Raw genomic sequence first — 5,027 nt, forward strand, 5'->3', positions numbered from 1 at the left:
AATCTCCGTATTTTTCCGCAAATTTCGAGAGAAAACAAAAATTCTGAAAAAAGTTTAAAATGAAGAAATTTGGGGGGGGGGGGCAAAATACGGATTTTTGCCAGTTTTTTTGCGTATTCTCTGTAGCTTAAACGGGTGTCTGTGTATATAAATAAAAAAAGACTTTTTGAAGGGGTGTTTTTGGGGGGTGGGTACAAAAGGAAGTCTTGCCGAAAACTGTTCATATGTAATCTGTTTTTCCTTTGAATTTCAAAATCCTTCAAAAGCATTTCCATTGTCTTCATCTGGTGCACTCAAACATCAGTTCTGACCACAATTTATGCCATCCATTTTCCTACAGACTTCCAAGCATTGTCAACATGGTAAACCGTATCTTTTACATTAAAATCATTAAGAAACTTACGTACTGACTTGCCAGTGTTAACTGTACATGGTACCTCATAAAAGGGTGTGATGTTTAGACTTAACATATCGTCACTGTTCTGAGGATGGATTAATGCTGTGCTGTTTAGGCAGAAGATAAATACCAATAACATTTTTTATCAGTTCTGATGCTTTATCACTTCATAATGATTCTGTATCCTCAGTTGTCAGTGTTCTTCTTTGCAAACATTCCAAAACTGTTCTGTATCATCTTGCATTACAAACATACTCAGGATTTAAATACTCATGGATGCTTTTTGGTCTTGACGTTAATACCCCCCCCCCAAAAAAAAAGAAATAGAGTCAACTGCTACAAAGGTAAAGGTGATGCCTTAGATAGAAATAATTACAGAGGTATCAGATCGTTGGATCAGGTGATGAACATTACAGAGAGAGTCATAGCCCAAGTAATTAGGGAGAGAGTCAGTCTAGATGAGATGCAGTTTGGTTTTGTGCCAGACTGAAGCACCACTGATACTATATTTCTGGTAAGGCAGCTGCAGGAGAAATACCTAGCCAAAAATAAACCTCTGTACTTGGCTTTTGTTGACTTGGAGAAAGCCTTTGGCAGGGTCCCCCAGTCCCTTATCTGGTGGCCAATATAGAAACTAGGGATAGATGAGTGGTTGGTGAGAGCTGTACAACCCCTATATAGGGACACTATCAGTAAGGTGAGGGTTGGCAACTAGTACAGCAAAGAATTCAGGGTACAAGTAGGGGTTCACCAAGGATCAGTCCTCAGCCCCCACTTATTCATCATAGGCCTCCAGGCAATGACAAAGGAATTTAACACAGGCTGCCCCTGGGAACTGCTCTATACTGATGACCTTGCTCTTATAGCTGAATCACTACCTGAACTAGAAAAGTTCCCGGCATCGAAGCAAGGTCTAGAATCGAAGGGCCTTATAGTTAACCTAGGAAAAACCAAAGTCTTAGTAAGTAGGAAGGTAGACAAATCACAAATCCCTTCAGGTAGACAACCCTGCTCGATCTGTAGAAAAGGCATAGGTAGAAACTCCATAAGATGCACCCAGTGTAAGCTTTGGATACATGAGAGGTGCAGCAATATCAGAGGAAGATTAACAGGGAAAATAGCTTTTCTGTGTGGAAGATGCACAGGTACAATGAACACTAAAAATGTACAGAAAATAAACTCCATCAACTGCCAGTGGTGTAAGCTAGAGGTAGTGGATAGCTTCCGTTATATAGGTGACCAAGTTAGTAGTGGAGGTGGATGTTCCGAGATCGTATCTGTAAAAATAAGAATAGGCTGGACAAAGTACAGAGAGCTCCTCCCTCTGCTGACAACAAAGGGCCTCTCACTCAGAGTGAAAGGCAGATTGTATGATACCTGTATGCAAGCAGCTATACTACATGGCAGTGCAACATGGGCTGTGACAGCTGAGGACATGCATAGGCTTGGGAGAAATGAAGCCAGTATGTGCAATGTCAGTGTGCATGTTTGACAGAGTGTAAGCATCTTGAGAGAAAAGTTAGGTATGAGAGGCACCAGATGTGGTGCTCAAGAGACGATTGTGCCGATATGGTCATGTGATGCATATAGATGAGGACAGTAGTGTAAAGAAGTGCTGATCTCTAGCTGTGGAGGGAGCCTGTGTTAGAGGTAGACCCAGGAACACATGGGACAAGGTGGTGAAGCATGATCTTCGAACTTTGGGCCTCACAGAGGCAATTACTAGTGACAGACCTTTGACAATATGCTGTACTTGAGAAGACTTGCCAAGTGAAGTTATAGTCGTAGCAGATGATGGTGATACATAATTGGCATCCATGCTGGTGGCACGTAAACAGTATCTTTTGTGTGTTGGGTCTCACGGAGACTATGACCAAGACCTTTGGCATTATGCTATGCTTGAAAAGACCCATCAAGCCGAGTAAAATCACAGTCGTGACAGACACCGGTGTCATGCAAATGGCATCCATTACACTCTCAGAGTGCTTGTTGTTAAGAAGGACATCCAGCTGTAGAAACCATGCCAAATCAGACTGGAGTCTGGTACAGCCTTCCAGCTTGCCAGTCCTTGTCAAACTGTCCAACCCATACCAGCATGGACAATGGATGTTAAATGATGATGTTGAAACAGTAACTACCTTGAATAGAAACAGTGCCTGGTTGGACAATTTAATTATTTCTGTCAACTGAGAAGTATCACCACTGTATCTGTTAGAATTTGAAATTGCATTTCTCCTATGCATGCTGGTTTTGGGAAACTGCAAAATACTCTTCTGTTGTGATAAAATCAACACATGCACAACTGTTCCCACAACTCTCTTGCATGTGAAACTTGGATGTTTTTACAAAAAAAATATAGAGAAGTTGGAATGCTTCCATCAGATAAAGCTATAAACCATCTTGGGCATTTGTTGGCAAGACCATGTAAAAGATAATGATATTCTTAACAGAATCAGATTAAAAACCATTAGGCTGGGGTGTTACATCACAGGTTTGATGGGTTAATCACACTCAAAAATGAAAATACTTATGTGTAGAGAATTGTAAGAGGGAACACATCCAGTCAGAGTTCCAAGACAGTAATACAAAGATCAGCCAAAACAAGCATCCAAAATCTTTAATATTACTACTTCCTCCTTGACTGTTGAGGTAATTGTGTGCTCTGGATGAAAAAGTTCTACATTAGATACAAATTCTTTGAAAGTAATCGGAAACATGAGATCAAACAAAAGAAGCTGATTTGCAACAAAGACTCTAAAAGCCACCTACACCCCAGTATCCATGCCATCATTGTCAGAATTCTTTAAGGGCTAAAATAGGCTTATAAAGACATTGCGAAACACCTAAATTCATGGAACTGAATTCTTGGTAATTGCTGGTCATTTGTCCAGTTGGTCATTAAGCATGTGGGTGCAAGCACACACATACACACACACACACACACGGTACATGAGATAGTAATTGAAGGAAAGCAGAGTCAATTCATAATATAATTATAAATTCATAGTAATGCTTTTAATTTTGGTATGAAAAATACATCAATTATTGATAAGTGGATATAGAGTAGATATTTGAAATTATAAAAAAATTGTGATAATAGGCAAGTTAGCTTGATTCCCAACTGGTCCCAAGAGGAGTTTGAAGTGTTTTCCAGATAGATAGTTCACCCTAATTTATTGCTACTTCATTGGATTCATAAAGCACATGGGCACACACAATTTAATCATAGCATTCCGGAATACTTCAGGACATGCCAATCCCTTTATTACAGGGTAACTCTTTTGATACTAATTGAAAGAAAGGGTTAGTAAGTGCAGCAAACAGTTGTAATTAAAAGTATGCTGGATCAGATTCTTCCATATTACCCTAATTACAAAATACTGCTTGAGACATTTGAATATAGGTCTTTGTTCTACTGACTAGTGTTAAGAGGATCGACTAACTTAGATATTTATATGTGATATTGCTATTTTTATTATGGTGTTGCATACGTTTTACATTCATACATATGGAAGAGACTCTTTTTGTCTTGTTAGTTACTTGGTGACCTCACTTGTGTTAGTGCCATGAAAAAAGTGCTCAGTACATTCTGTAAAGTGGTTAGTGTTAGAAAGGGAATGCGTATCTAGCTGTAGAGACCATTCCAAAGCAGACATTAAAGTTCAATGCAGTTTTCTGGCTTGTTGGATCCTGTTGAACTGTCCAACCCCTGCTGGCAGATATAAAATCAGGATGATCAACTTGCACTCAGTGACCTGAATAAAACAGAAGTTTGGCTACAATGCTTTACCACTATGAGTGTAAAAATATTTTAGGCACTAATAGGTGTAGGTGTGGCTGTGAGGTTAACAATCTTGTTTCCCAACCATGTGGTCTTGAGTTCAGTTTCACTGCACAACAACTTGGGTAAATGCCTTCTACTATAGTTCCAAGCTGACCAAAACCTTAGTGAATTTGGTAGACAAACTGGAAGAAGCTTATATGTGCATGTGTGTGTTTGTATGCATCTTTGTCAAGATATGCAATAGCTTTAAATGAGCATCTTTATCATAAAAGCAAGGTTGTCCATTTCCAGTGTTGCATGAGAAACATCTAGCTATGGGAAAATATTACCTTGTTTAGAAACAGTTGAGGGTTGGTGAGAGGAAGGTCTTCTGATTGCAGAAAATCTGCCTCAGCAAATTCCATCTGACCATGGCAAGCATGGAAAAGCGAACTTTAAATGATGATGATGATGACTAATGATGCTAAACAAATAACATTTTATTTCCATCAAAAGTAAGTATGATGGCTGTAGGAAAAGATTTTGTTATAATAAAACTCTTGGCAATCAAAGAAATGAATTTTAGCCATATAAGATCTGTTATGTTTCCCTCGGGTGACTCGTAGAGATAACATAACGAGTTATACAATTTAATTATTACATTTATTGTTCAATTACATACAAAGAACGCACTCACCCAATGTTCGTTATGAATAAACAAAAGTCATGTCCGCCATATATATATCAATGACATTTTACTACGACAGTCCCACAAGACAACAACAATGAAACAATGAACTCAGACGAACCACATGACACACGGAACGTCAGACGAATTACATATCTAACAGTCCATATAACAAGATC

General features: G+C 38.9%; 1 protein-coding gene across 2 annotated transcripts in view; it reads left to right on the plus strand.

Annotated features, from left to right (window-relative positions):
• Window positions 1-5,027, plus strand: part of LOC106871905 (DNA topoisomerase 3-beta-1) — a 37,564-nt gene that overhangs the window by 3,208 nt on the left and 29,329 nt on the right. The window lies entirely within an intron of this gene.

Source organism: Octopus bimaculoides, chromosome 2 (genome assembly GCF_001194135.2).
Source record: "Octopus bimaculoides isolate UCB-OBI-ISO-001 chromosome 2, ASM119413v2, whole genome shotgun sequence".
NCBI classification, from domain to species: Eukaryota; Metazoa; Mollusca; class Cephalopoda; order Octopoda; family Octopodidae; genus Octopus; species Octopus bimaculoides.